Source organism: Jatropha curcas, chromosome 11 (genome assembly GCF_041381405.1).
Source record: "Jatropha curcas cultivar XTBG-Jc1 chromosome 11, XTBG_Jcur_1.0, whole genome shotgun sequence".
Classification (NCBI taxonomy): domain Eukaryota; kingdom Viridiplantae; phylum Streptophyta; class Magnoliopsida; order Malpighiales; family Euphorbiaceae; genus Jatropha; species Jatropha curcas.
This window is the reverse complement of record NC_143161.1, coordinates 9,673,098-9,689,467: the sequence shown is the minus strand read 5'-3', so window position 1 is coordinate 9,689,467 and position 16,370 is coordinate 9,673,098.

Genomic DNA, 16,370 nt, shown 5'->3' with positions numbered 1-16,370 from the left:
TTCAGCAATAGTCGTGTTCTTTCTAAAGCGTTGTCGATTTCTCCTCCAAGGGAGAGATTCAGGTAAGAATTTGCGATGACAATCAAACCAACATTGTTTACCTCCATTTTTTAGTGTAAATGCATTAGTATTTTCCATGCAATGAGGACAAGCCAATTTCCCTGCCGTACTCCACCCAGATAACATTCCAAATGCTGAAAAATCACTGATGGTCCAAAGCAAAGCAGCTCGCATTATGAAATTCTGATTGGTCAAAATATCGAATGTTTCAACCCCATATTCCCATAAATAATTAAGTTCAGCAATCAAAGGCTGCAGAAACACATTGATTTTGTATTTTGGATTAGTAGGGCCAGTTACAATAACACGCAAAAACATATATTCATCTTTCATACACATTGACGGTGGTAGATTATATGGTATGACAATGATAGGCCACGATGAATATTGTTGTCCTGATTGGCTAAACGGCTGAAACCCATCAGTCCAAAGCCCTAATCTCACGTTTCTCATATCAGCAGCAAACACAGGATGAATGTTATTAAAATGTTTCCACGCTTCAGAGTCTGACGGATGAGTCATTATACCATCCTCATATTCTTGCAAAGCATGCCTTGTCATGTGTTCAGTTGTCGCCTTAGATGCATATAACCTTTGAAGGTGAGGAACAAGAGGGAAATAATACATCTTCTTGAAAGCCTTATCTCTTTGTACTGTACCAGTCCCTTGACCCCGCCGTTGATATCTTGGAAGATTACAAAACTTGCAGTCTCTGAATTCCGAGTCAAGGCCCCCAGTATATCATACAATTATTACGACAACAATCAATCTTTTCAATGGGTAGTCCCAATCCTCGAACTAATTTTTTTATCCGGTAAAAATTATCAACCATTGAATGGCCTTCAGGCAACATTTCTTTTGCTAACTGCACAAAATCATCGTAACACCTTTCTGAAAAATGGTGCTCCGCTTTCATGTGCAGTAATCGTGCCACAACAAATGGAACTGAATGATTCTTGCATCCAGGCCACAGTTCACTGTTAGCTGCACTTAGCGTGTCAAACAATTGTTGTGCTGCTACGTTTGGTGATTCCTCCATATTATCCCAATGACATTCTACTCTACTCGCATCGATTACCATATCATTGCATTGATTACCATACTGAAATTGATAAGGCCAACCTTCTAAACTTACCGGAATAGAGTGGCCTGACCCACTGGAAACTCGAGGTTCACCATGATGTATCCATTCGTAATAATTTTCCACGAACCCATTTTTGCATAAATGAAGTTTAATTGTATTGATGTCTAAGAAGGCTCTATTTCGACTCTTCTTGTGATTACATGGACACCTCAACTTATTACCATCCATACAACTGGGATTACCAACTGCAAACTGTATAAACGCCTCCAATCCTTGTAAGAACTCTTGTCTTAATATCCCATTGACCTCGTACCTCCAGTACATCCAATCTCGATTAGTTCGCATTTTTTTTACCTAATTAACACTGTGTTTATAAAGGGCAAATTATATGTAATTGCATTAGTCTAAACCATCCTTAAAACATGCCAAATGTAATGTTCGATTTACACTTCTAACTTACTAAGGTTTCTGATAGGTGTTAATTTTATAGTGTTTTGAATATAGTTTTTATTAGAATTTTAGTAAGTTTTATTACTTTAATTTGATTTTAATTTGAATTTAGTATAATTTTGTTCAAAGCTTCCTTGATTCTTAACCCGCTTGATCTAAGAGAAAATTATAGGAATTTGGCACAGAAGAGAACATTAAAAGGCAAGACACTCAGCCTCTAGCACACCCAGGTCGTGCTAGAAGGCACAACCGTGCTAAAAGCTAAGGAAATCAAGGGAGTGACAGAAGCAAGCACGCCCTACCTGTGCTATGTGGCACGCCCGTGCCTCAAGGAGTCTTCAGGGTGTGCTTGCCTAGCACACCCTGTGCTTCACTAGCCAGACTTCCAGACTAAAGCACACCCATCCCGTGCATACTGGCACGCCCGTACTGCGTAGACAGAACTAGCATGAAATAGATACGCAAATCAATCTTTTTCTCACATGGGCCGACCTCGGGGAGTTTCCTAAACACATTAAACAAGACCTAGACCTATTTTGGGAGAGAAAGGAGTCCTAATCAAGAAGAGATCAAAAGCCTAAATAGTCATGATCTCCTATAGAAGATTTTGCACTAAATAAGGATTCTATTTCCTAAAAGGAGTCAAACTTACCTTCAGGAGCTCTATATAAGGAGGGGAACTTCTCATTGCTAAGGATCTCGTTTTTGTGCAATTCTTTACATAATTCTCTCTCTCCCAAAGACTTCAAGCATCCAATATTTGTGCCAAGATTCAAGGAAGCCATCAACATAGCTGTGATTCAGTTTTTATTTCTAAACTCTTTATCTTGTCTTTCTTTTCATTATTGTCTTTAAGTATAATGATTGATTCAAGTATGATTGAGTTTTATTTAATTACTATGTCCAGCTAAACTCTTATACTAGGGATTTGATGTAACTTAATTTGATTCTAGTTTATAATATTAGATTTATTTTTCTTTGTTCTCGTTATAAATTATTATTGTGCTTAAAGCTTCCAGGCAGAAAATTTCCCCTGGGTTGAGTTATTTCAATAATTGCTATCGGGAGAAGGATTATTGATATGAAAAAGATAATAATTTACTTGAGAATAATAACTTGACGCGGAAGCTATATGGTTTGACTCAATGGGGGTTTTCATAAGTTAATAATTATTAAGTTGTGAACTCACAAAACAACCACAAAACCTAAGGATCTGATTTATGTTTGATTTCACTATTGAAAGGTAGGTAATTATACTAGATTAGGACAGCTAACAATATATCGAGAGAGCTTGTTAGTGACTCTAGGGTTGTTTCTCCTACTTGAACAATTAAAATTGATTAATGAACTAATAAAATAAACTGGATAGAATTAAGTGAAATCAAATTCCCTAGTAGTTTAATTCCCTGATTTCTTTTCACCTAAATTTTGCGCTTGATCTCCTTCTATTTTCACTTTAAATTTTATTTATCTTATAGCAGTTCTCTTTTATTATCGTTTAAATAATAATAGGTTAACATAATTTTGGTAATTGATATACAATCCCTGTGGATACGATACTCTCTTACTCTATATTACTTGTTGCGATTTCGTACACTTGCGAAAAAACGCTGTCAGTTTCTATAATAAGGGTAACTATATATAAATGTAAACTCACTAAGTTCATTTATTCAAATACTAAGGTTATATTGAATTTTTTGGAAAACAATTCGGCAGCATTTCGGCACAACACAATCAAATCTCAAATACAAAGACACTTCAATAAACATTTCTATATCATACCAACATTCTCCAAAGGCAAAATGGCCACTACTAGGCCTCCAACCCAAACACATCATTCATTTAAAAAACATATTTAAGAATAATAACAACAATAATAACAAATAAAAAGCATTATTTCATAATTACAAAAAAAAAGAGAGCAATTTTAGTTACATGTATCATAACAATTGGCTTCTATTATTGCTATTCTGTATCATGTATCATGTGGCCATGTCATTTTTTCATTTTTTTGAATTGTTTTTAATTATCAATGGCAACTTGTTCTCGTTATTGTTAGTGGCAACTTTAATATAATTCTAATTTTAAAAATAGTTATTCTATAATGAATATTTTGTTAATTAAGTTAAATATTTTATAAATAATGTAAAAAATATAATTTGATTCTAAAAACGTCAAACCAAGTTGTTGGTACATAAATATTTTTATATTTCATATGAATTATTAATGATTCGAGAGTAGTTATTACATTTAAATTGTTATAACTTATATTTGGACTAGTTTTTTTTTTTTTTTAATATGTGTTATACATATTTTTACTCGTTATTAATTCTACTTGTAATGTTTTTATTAATTTTTTACTTATAACATACTTAAAATATAATGATATTTTAAATTGATGAAATAATTTAAATTAGGTTTAAAATTAATGATTTAAACTAAAAAAATTAACTATCATTTACTCTTTTAATTTTTTTTAATTATTCCTCAATTTTTATAAGTAGGGGATATAATATAATTACCAATTTGTGTTCCTATTAGTTAAACCAATTAACAACATGTATAAATATAATTTATACTTATCATGTTAATAATTTAATATTTATATATCTTTAATATTATTTACTAATTATTATATTTTTTATTTTTTTTCTATTTAATTCATTGCTAAAATTATTAATCTTTTTATGTTCTTGTATATAATAATAATAACAATAACAATAATCATAATAATAATAAATCGCAAAAAAAAAAAAAAAACGCAAAACGTACCTGAGAAGTGACCAAAGTGCGCGAAAGCCGGGTAAAAGTGACCGGGGCGGCGTCAGGCGGCCTGGAGCGGCGCGGCTACACACTGGGACGGCGCTGCGAACGGAGGGGAAGAGAGTAGGAGGAGAAGAAAGAAGGAAGAAGAAAGAAGAAGGAGGGCATCTGGCGTTTAAAGCCCTAAAATTTGCGACCGACTGGTCGGTCCCAAATTTCATCAAAATCGATCACAATTTTTAAATGTGTGACGTCATTTTACTTGGCACTAAAATTGCGAACGATTTGCGACCAAAATTGTCGGTCGCAACTAATCGGTCGCAAATCGTTCGTAGAATTTGTTCCTTATTTTGAACCGCGCAATTTTGCGACGGAATAATTCATGGTCGCACATCGATTGCAAAATTGGTCGCAAATCCGTCGTACACATGTCGCAAACTGGAAAACAAACTCTCGGGAATTTTTAGCGCTATAATTAGCGACTGTTTGTCTATAGGTCGCAAAATTGAGATCGAATTAGGTCGATCGCAATAATCGGTCGCAAAATGGCGATTTTTTTATAGTGTAAGATCTACAAAATATAGAATTTATCGATTTTAACTTGTACATCTTTTATAATTATGTTTGGTTATTTCACAGATCGATCTGCCAACTATAAAACAACCTTGGTGGGTCTAAGTTCTATGATATTGAGTTCATTGAAAATATAGAGGGCGATTAGGATTACACAACTCCTAAGTCGCAAAGAGCTTTATTGATCTTGACTACTCTGACTTCACATGGGATGGAAAAGCTTCCTAGATCGTTTATTTTAGTGGTAGCCTATTTTATATCATTACGTTGCAGGCTTCAATAAGTACCACTATTTCTAATTTTTTCATTTTTTGCTTCTTTGTCAATATCCTCTTTAAGAATTTGACATAGGTACACATTTGAGATATGATCTCAGAAAATGGAATATTAACATACTATTGTTTGAGCATCTCCAAGATTTTTTCAAATTGCTTATCTAAGTTTATTTGCCAAAGTCTTTGAGAAAATGGAATAGATTTTCTCTCAAAGGTTATAATTCTCCTTTGGATGTTTTCTTCTTGTCTCTTCCTTTATGCCTCATCGTCTTTTACCGGTTTGTCGTCTTTCCTAGTTACTGATTCTTCCTCTTCTTATGAATCACTCTTTTCGGCTCCTCTAAGGTCTTTCCACTTCTAAGGGTCAAACCCTCTAGGAATGGGACCTTCTTCGCCTTCCACTTAAGTTGCACAGGAAAGGCCTAAAGCCAATCCTAGAAAACACTAAAGCTTCATAGGATCTTTTCTATCTAGGTGTAGGTAGTCTGCATCTTCATAGACATGTCTATTTCACCAAGCCTCTCTCCGAGATAGTGCCCAAATTGTTACGCCTTTCGTGCAGGTCGAAGCTTACCTGACAAGAAATTTTGTTACCTTAGGAATGTTATAACTATGGATGTTGTTCACCGGGGCTTCGATTGCCAGCTCCCTTGTCATCATGTCACCAACTTCCTTGACCCTCCGACACTAGCAAGTGTCAGCCCCCATACATGATCTTTAGGCTTTGTGGAGACCTATGTTTTTAGTACATAGTAGCTCGAGCCTGGTCACTAGGACCCCTTTTATGAGGAGGCACCCTTCTCCAAAATTATGGGGCTATTTTGTCGAGTTCTTTAGAGAGGTATTGCTCACGCCTATAAGTATTCTTTACCTATCCACCTATGTCGATTTTGGGTACAGGTAGCCTTTTGTTGAAGGTCGTTCAAGATTTTTCTAGGAGTATGACATGGTTTACTTTAGTGTCGTAGTGCCTAGTACTCTAATATTAGATGGAGGCATTTTCTATACCCTTTCTTACCCTGAAAAAGCAAGGACACATATTGTATTGATCGTTCGAACTGGTTTGGATTGGCTCAAAATTTTACTGTAGGCCATGCTTCTTGATGAGCTTGTCTATTGCGCCATTTGATCTTTCAAGATCTTCACATGAGTGGAAAGTTGATTTATTTTAGTGTTAATCTTGTTGAACATCTCACTGAAATGTTCATTGGCTTCTTTTTATTTGGACATAAAGCTTTGGAATATGGCTTTCAGGGTTGAGTTAGGATTAAGATATTAGTTTTTATTTTCATTGGTTGGCATGAATTGTTGTGGGAATGAATTTCGAGTTTGTTACGGTGGGTATCCAGGTAGTGATGGTTTGAAATTTTGGTTCATTGATGGATATAGGCGATTCTTGAAATTTGGGTAATAAGTGTTCGGAAAAGGATTCCATATAGGCTCTTGAGAATAATTAATTCGGACGTAATTTGCTTGTTCTGAGGTTTGCTTAGAAAACAGAGAATTTCCAATATGACTTTCAATGTATGCATGTCCAATCTCTCTACAGATTTCATGTTCAAGTTGAATCATTCTAATGACAGTCATATTGAGCTTATCTAGTTTCCTAAATAAAACATCAAACTTTGCAATTAAGAATGTGATTCCATCTACATCGAACATTTTAACTACCTTCTTTGTTGTTCCTCCCTCTTTGTTCCGTCGCTAATTGCTCTCTGCCATCTCTTTTAGTAGATTATAGATCTCATTGACTTTTTTCTTTAGAAAGGATCCTCTTATGGCTGCATCCAGAATATTTCTTGTTGAAGACGTCCCACCATCAAAGAATAATCGAATAAGGCATGACTTATCATATCCATGATGCAAACATTGTTGCTGAAGGTCCTTGAATCTCTCTCTCATGCTTCGCACAGATTCTCATCTTCTCTAATCCAAAATGCACTATTCTGCTTTTTCATCTTTAAGGTTTTGCTAGGTGGAAAATATTTTTACAAGAAAGCCTGGCTTAACTCTTCCTAAGTTGTGAATGATTCTTGGGGCATCAAGTAAAACCAAGCTTATCTCTATCTCTTAAAAAAGGAAATAGCCTCATTCAGATTGTATATTGCTTGCTCCATTTATCTTTAAAGTGTCACGAAATCCTATGAATGTTGCTAAGTGAACATTTGGATCTTCACTCTGTAAACCAGAAAATTGAGATTGTTTCATTATAAAACTAAGTATTGGTTTAGGCTTAAAATTATTCACAATAATAGGTGTCCTTACCATTGTAGGTTAGATGCCTCTTTATGACATCTCAATCAGCAAAGCGGTCTAAAGAGAATGAGTAAAGCAAAGATTCTGACAAGCTTCTAGGATGGTGAGACTAGCTAAGGTGGAATGCGGGATAAGAGAATGAATCGAATCATATGTTGAAACAAAGGAAACCAATCATTAAAGATGCATTTTTGTGGAATGCCCTGAAGAATTGGAAGAACTCAAGGGTTAAGTGTGTCCACTTAAGGATAATCTTAGGATGGGGCACCTCATGGAAAGTTTTCCATTTCACCTACATGACAAAATCGTGTGGATCTTATCAATCCAAGATGATATGGAATTGACTTAATCCAAAGCGGAGAATTTCTTTGGTGGTTAAAGTCAAGGCATGACACTCTTGGATTTGGAATTTTCAAATCCCATAACGTTGTTTCTTTGGTCACAATTTGTTCTTCTTCTGCATTGCCTAACTCTTATGCTTCCGATTCTTCTTTCATTATTTCTTCCTATTTTGTTTGAATCAAGTGGCCTCGACACTTCTGTGTCTGGTGTGAATGATACTTCTTTCTCTCCTTTGGTTGGTTTTCTGCGAGGTACCTGTTGTTCTTTCTATTTCTAAATCTAAAAACATTATATCCTCACTTTTCAATCTTATAATAAAATATTAGTTTTTTTCTATAAATATATATAAGAATAACAATATACAAAAATAAATAAATAAATTGTCTGATAATTATTTTTTAAAATTTGCTGGACTTAATCAATAATCGTCGATGGCCGACAATGATGCCAAAACTTGTCAGTGACTACACAAATTCCACAACTATTAATGAGTCATACAAGTAGCATAAAATATATCACGTCCACAGGGATTAAGATGATCAAGTACTATATCTTTTTGAATACTTAGTTATCATGCGAATCAACCTTTAGAGCAGTATGCAAAAATTAAATCAATATCATAAATCTAAGAAAATAAAAAATTAACTAAATAAAATCAAGTTAATAGCAAAAATAAAGATATATTTATTTTTTATTTTTTCTAATATGAGTATTTTTGTAATAAATGAATCATATTACCTTTTGGATATAGATAATGACTAGTTTATCTCGGTTAATGATATATTTTCTAAAAGACGGAGTATTCTCGAAATCAATCAAATTATTTCTTAAGGAATATGGTAAAATAATAGAAATAAGGTCACTCCTGTGTATCTTATAGATTAAGCTTTCCCCTTTAACAAAAGTCTTGCTCAATCTTTAGCAATAAGAACCGTTGCTTAATTTATGTGGTTCAAATAATTAAACTTCTCCTCTCAACCCTTCGCTCGTCTATCTAATGTCATGCAAACATAGATACAGATTTATCTATAAGCTTTTAGCAATGTAGAATTTGAATCAGAAATCTATATTATATTATAGCTTATTTAACTTATTATATTGTCTGGCATCCGGTGATAAAAAATATCATTCTATCGTTAGAATGTCTAAATTACTCACTCCTTGTAAATAAGTAATATAACAACCAAACAATTTTCCATGCCTTAATGATAAAAAGATAAGAATTACAAAATGGTTATTAGAATATAATTTTAAAATCAAAGATAACCACTAAATGTAAACAACAATAGTCCTTGGATTGGGTATGGCGATCTTTAAGCACCCCATGGTAGTATCATATCTTCCTCTCGCAAACTAAGTGAAATTTATAGAACAAACTAAAATCTAAAGATATAAGTCTAAATTCTAAGCTTCTAAAAAGCCTCGTGCTCACTACAAAAAAAACTTCAAATTGCGACCGATTTTTGCGACCGACAAAAGTCGGTCGCAATATGGATACCAATTTGCGACTGATTGGTAAACAGTCGCAGATTTTAGCGCGGAAAACTCGCGCGGGATTACCTTTCAGTTTGCGACTGAATTACTGCGCATTTGCGACCGATTTTGCGACCGATTTGCGACCAACTTTGTTTCTGTCGCAAAAATGGGCGCGTCAAAAAAAGGACACAATCTGAGACCGAAATGAGATAAAATTGCGACCGATTTTTTGCGACCGCATATTTCAGTCGCAGATCGGTCGCAATTTTGGCGCATATTAAAACGACGTCGGACAATTAAAATTTGCGACCGATTTAAATGACATTTGCGACCGATGAGTCGGTCGCAAATATTAGGGCTTTAAACGCGCCCTCTTCTTTTCCTTTTTTCTTCTTTCTCTCTTCTCCTTCTCCTCTCCTCTCTTCTCCTCCGTCCGCAGCGCGCCTCCAGCCCTCCTGAGAATGCTCCAGCCACTGTGACGCCGCCACCGACGCTCCAGTCACTCCTCTACGGCGTTCGCCACCGTTTGGACAGCATTTGAGGTAAGCCGGTGACCATTTTATTTTTTTCCAATTTTTTTTTTTTTTTTGCGATTTTTGTGTTTTTTTCAATTTATTATTATCGTTACTGTTATTACTGTTAATATTATTAATATTGTTAATATTGTTAATGTTGTTACTGTTATTATTTTTTTCGAAATTTTTTTTTTTGCGATTTTTGTGTTTTTTTTCAATTTATTATTATTGTTACTGTTATTATTGTTAATATTATTAATATTGTTAATATTGTTAATGTTGTTACTGTTATTATTTTTCAATTTATTATTATTGTTAATATTATTATTTCGATTTATTATTATTGTTTCGATTTATTATTATTGTTACTGTGACTGTTTATTATAATTAATAACATTAATCAAATAATGGATTTATAATAATAAGATTAACTAATAAAATATAATATAATTTCATTTCATTAAGATTAATTGCATTATCATTAAATCTTTATATATGTCCTGTAATTATAAAAAAAATTAATAAGGATTTGAATTGAATATATGAGAATTTCAAAATGAAAAAAAATAAATAATTATGTCAGTTGAATTAAAATAATTTAATTACAATAATAAATATTTCAATTTATTTGGCAGAAAAATGATCATATTTAAGTAATGATCATATAATATCATCTTTTGTTATTTAATGAAAACATATAAGTAAATTATTTAAATTAAGAAATACAAATTTAAATCGGCATTCATTTAAATTTATTAAAAATATATATATAATTATATCAATAATTATACATGAATAATTTATCTATGAAATTAGAATAAACCATCAATAATAGAGGGATGGAGTTGGTAAAAAATCATACGTACAAAGATTCCAAATAACATTAAAAAAGAATTCTTTAAAATATTTAAATAAAATTAATTAATTATAGAAATATAAAATTATAGTAATAAACAAACAACAAAAGATTCCCAAACGTAATTGGTTACCTGGATGAGGAAAGTATTGATTTTTGGGGGATTCTATTAGCATATTTACATCAATATGATAAATATTTTTTATTATTAATTTTTAATAATTCTTAAATTATGAAATAATGTGGCACCAACTCTTATTTAATAATTATGTCACTTTCAGAAATTATTTCGCAAGTCTAACCATCTTACGTCAAATATAAGATAAAAATACGTTGAACACAACAAATATATATATAATTTATTTGTCATTCTCAATAATAAACTTACTTGTCATTGTTGTTACAGTTGCATTGACAAAAGTGGTGTTTTGTTAATTTATTTTTTAATAATTTCCACCGTTTCTAATGGATAACGACAACTTGTTTGAAAATGCTTTCATTATATTTCAATTAAAATATTTTATAAAATAATTTTAACATTATAAGTTAAATAAAAAAAGAAAAAGTTAAACGGCTAGTTAACAAGAAAAGATAGAGGTGGGCTCATTGGGGCCCAATTTAATAAGGCGATGGTTTAAAGGGCCCAAAGAATTATGGGCTTTTATAAATACGTGTTGTTTAGTTATAGTAATTATCAACATGTACTTGCTCCACTACTGCCTAAGTTAAAATTAAAAAGAAACCCTCACTAGAATTGAATTTTGCGTTTTAGGTTAATTGAAATTGAATTTGAATCAGGGTTGTGATAATTGTAATGAGTGCTGCAGTTTTTTATCCTAACGTGCAACTTTGTTGTGATAATTGTTGTTTGAGCAAGTCCTGTTAATGATGAGTTTGGATTGGAGGCCTAGTAGTGGCCATTTTGCCTTTGGAGAATGTTGATATGTTATAGAAGTGTTTATTGAAGTGTCTTTCTATTTGAGATTTCATAGTGTTGTGCCGAAATGCTGCCGAATTTTTTTCAATAAATTCAATATGTAGAATAGTACACTTACCTTTATATATATATATATATATATATATATATATATATATAAAAGCTTTTAGGACCGTTTAACAGATTTGAATCTTGTAAAAGGAATAATTTTTAGTGAAGTAAATGCTATGATGAAATGATTTAATTTTATATTTATCACAATAATGAATTTTACTTCAGAATCAACATACAAATTTACAATTTTCTGATGTGGAAGATCACACTAAAGTGCAACCACAGAGCATACTTATACAACATACAATTTTACGCAAGAACAATTTTAAAGGTTTAGGGTTCCTGCAACCTTAACCTGGGATCCCCAGAATTAAGTCAGATTGTGGAGGGGGAAGAGAAGGAAGCCTTTAACAGGGCTTTAAGAAGTAGCAATTTATATTGAAAATATAAAACTTTATTTAATTACAAAAATTAAATTTGATTTACAAAATTGAAAAACATATACAAAATTTAAAAGATTAAACTTACAAAGTTTAAAGAATCTCTAACCTTGAATCCTTACAGTGGACGTTGGAAAGAGAGGAGAGGGGTTTACTAACTAAGCTTTTGGGCTTAGGATTGCCTATAATTGGACAATGCCTTCACAAAGAGGAGAGGCTCTCTTATATAGAAATTTTAAAGAATCTATACTATTTGCTTTTTACTGTAGGTGAACAATGTTTGGTCTGCCACCGAATCTTTACTGTTTGCCTTTTTACTGTTGATGAACAGTGACATGTCTGCCACGGAATCTTTACTATTCACCTTTTACTGTGGATGAACAGTGACCTGTCTGCCACCGAATCTTGACTTTTACTGTGCAAATAGTACTTGGCTTCTACTGTAGAAATAGTAGCTTGGCCTTTACTGTAGAGCATAGTGGTCGACTCTTCCTGTAGTTTGAACAGTACTCTGTCTGCCACTTAAACTTTTACAATTTTGAAGGAATAAGGTTCCTTCTGCCTTTTACAAGAAGATGAGGACGATAATGTGTCCTTCTTTTCTTTTTCTTTTTATTTTCACTTTTCTTTTCTTTTCATTTTTCTTTTGTAATAATGGAATATCATCATGAATTGCACTATCGCCATGTGAAGGTGAAGGTGATGATGATAATATAATTTTATCTTTTTATGCAAAATATTATTGAGACCATTTGGGCCTATTTTATTGGGCTTGACTAATATACCTATAATATACCCAGGGCGAAAAGAATGGCCAGCCCTATTCTTCGAGGATGGGTTTTATAATGACCTTTACAATGGGCCAAGAAATGATACTGGTGGATCATCCTTTAACCATAAGGATACAAATGAGTTGAAAACCATTACAGTATTTTACTAGTTAAATTGAATTGGATTTTTGGCAAATCCACAGCCATTAACGGATTTGATAGCTCTTTACTGTCTACCGTTTGAGACAGAGTAGCCGTATCATAAGCGGATACGATCGCGTTTAAGTTTAGAAGTCATACCTGCGTATCTTCCGCTGAAGAAGATACTATATCATATAATATCTTTAGAAGGATTTTAGTGGATTGAGGATAAGTATCAATCCATTGTTTAATATCGCTAGAGAGGGATATTTTAGTGGTAAGGGATTTAGTAATAACCTCAATTTGCTCTGAAAGAGCTTTAATGGGTGAGTGTTTACTCCCAGTAGCTTTCCTTCTTTCCATTGTCCTTGTAAGGCTGCAAGGAAGATTTAAAATAGGCAGAGCAAAATATAGGAAAGTAGTCAAAAATATGAATTTAAATTATGAAAATGATTTTAAGTATAATACGTGGCGTTGTTATACCAAAAAGACGACTAATTAAATAGTCCTTTGGACCAGTAGCCCGCACTTCTGGGTTTCCAGCCTATATATCAATACTGTTTACAAAAACAGTTACTGTTTAGATCGTACTTTTAAAAATAAGTACTGTTTATCAAACAAGTATATACTACGGAATTTTACTAGAAATACAAAAATACTGTATAATACAAAAATATTTTATTCGGATGAACTGGTTGTTGAATCTAATTCATCAATTTGATTTTTACTTTTTCTAAATTCAGATTCTGAATTATCTGAATCAATATACAGTTTATAGATTTTATTCAAAACTTCTTTTTCTAAATTTAATGCATTTAATTTTTGATTGAATTTACAAAAGTTAGACGTATGTCCCTTCTTACCACATGTATAACATGTCAAATCGTTATAAGAAGTTTTATGATATTTTCTTTTATTAGAATCAAGTTTGTCTTTTTGATAATATTTATCTTTATCATGTCGTTTATAATGTTTATTAGGTTTATGAGTTCTAGAACACTGACCATCACATCTTGGAGGAGATGTTATGTCATAATCAAATTGTTTACAATAAGATCCTAATTCTCTTTTAGTTTGTTGCATTTCATATTTTAAATTTCTTTGAAGTTTCAAATCATGACAGATTTGTAGTCCTTCTTTATAAATTCTACTAATTAATTGACCATATGTTAATTTATCGTAAGGTATAGGATTACCATGTTGCTGTTTAATCAAATTCCTAACTTTTTCCCCCAAAAAATAAGGTAATCCAGCCAAGAATTTTTCCTTCCAAAAGGATTGGCTTGAATCTTCCCTTAGGACCGTTTAACAGATTTGAATCTTGTAAAAGGAATAATTTTTAGTGAAGTAAATGCTATGATGAAATGATTTAATTTTATATTTATCACAATAATGAATTTTACTTCAGAATCAACATACAAATTTACAATTTTCTGATGTGGAAGATCACACTAAAGTGCAACCACAGAGCATACTTATACAACATACAATTTTACGCAAGAACAATTTTAAAGGTTTAGGGTTCCTGCAACCTTAACCTGGGATCCCCAGAATTAAGTCAGATTGTGGAGGGGGAAGAGAAGGAAGCCTTTAACAGGGCTTTAAGAAGTAGCAATTTATATTGAAAATATAAAACTTTATTTAATTACAAAAATTAAATTTGATTTACAAAATTGAAAAACATATACAAAATTTAAAAGATTAAACTTACAAAGTTTAAAGAATCTCTAACCTTGAATCCTTACAGTGGACGTTAGAAAGAGAGGAGAGGGGTTTACTAACTAAGCTTTTGGGCTTAGGATTGCCTATAATTGGACAATGCCTTCACAAAGAGGAGAGGCTCTCTTATATAGAAATTTTAAAGAATCTATACTATTTGCTTTTTACTGTAGGTGAACAATGTTTGGTCTGCCACCGAATCTTTACTGTTTGCCTTTTTACTGTTGATGAACAGTGACATGTCTGCCACGGAATCTTTACTATTCACCTTTTACTGTGGATGAACAGTGACCTGTCTGCCACCGAATCTTGACTTTTACTGTGCAAATAGTACTTGGCTTCTACTGTAGAAATAGTAGCTTGGCCTTTACTGTAGAGCATAGTGGTCGACTCTTCCTGTAGTTTGAACAGTACTCTGTCTGCCACTTAAACTTTTACAATTTTGAAGGAATAAGGTTCCTTCTGCCTTTTACAAGAAGATGAGGACGATAATGTGTCCTTCTTTTCTTTTTCTTTTTATTTTCACTTTTCTTTTCTTTTCATTTTTCTTTTGTAATAATGGAATATCATCATGAATTGCACTATCGCCATGTGAAGGTGAAGGTGATGATGATAATATAATTTTATCTTTTTATGCAAAATATTATTGAGACCATTTGGGCCTATTTTATTGGGCTTGACTAATATACCTATAATATACCCAGGGCGAAAAGAATGGCCAGCCCTATTCTTCGAGGATGGGTTTTATAATGACCTTTACAATGGGCCAAGAAATGATACTGGTGGATCATCCTTTAACCATAAGGATACAAATGAGTTGAAAACCATTACAGTATTTTACTAGTTAAATTGAATTGGATTTTTGGCAAATCCACAGCCATTAACGGATTTGATAGCTCTTTACTGTCTACCGTTTGAGACAGAGTAGCCGTATCATAAGCGGATACGATCGCGTTTAAGTTTAGAAGTCATACCTGCGTATCTTCCGCTGAAGAAGATACTATATCATATAATATCTTTAGAAGGATTTTAGTGGATTGAGGATAAGTATCAATCCATTGTTTAATATCGCTAGAGAGGGATATTTTAGTGGTAAGGGATTTAGTAATAACCTCAATTTGCTCTGAAAGAGCTTTAATGGGTGAGTGTTTACTCCCAGTAGCTTTCCTTCTTTCCATTGTCCTTGTAAGGCTGCAAGGAAGATTTAAAATAGGCAGAGCAAAATATAGGAAAGTAGTCAAAAATATGAATTTAAATTATGAAAATGATTTTAAGTATAATACGTGGCGTTGTTATACCAAAAAGACGACTAATTAAATAGTCCTTTGGACCAGTAGCCCGCACTTCTGGGTTTCCAGCCTATATATCAATACTGTTTACAAAAACAGTTACTGTTTAGATCGTACTTTTAAAAATAAGTACTGTTTATCAAACAAGTATATACTACGGAATTTTACTAGAAATACAAAAATACTGTATAATACAAAAATATTTTATTCGGATGAACTGGTTGTTGAATCTAATTCATCAATTTGATTTTTACTTTTTCTAAATTCAGATTCTGAATTATCTGAATCAATATACAGTTTATAGATTTTATTCAAAACTTCTTTTTCTAAATTTAATGCATTTAATTTTTGATTGAATTTACAAAAGTTA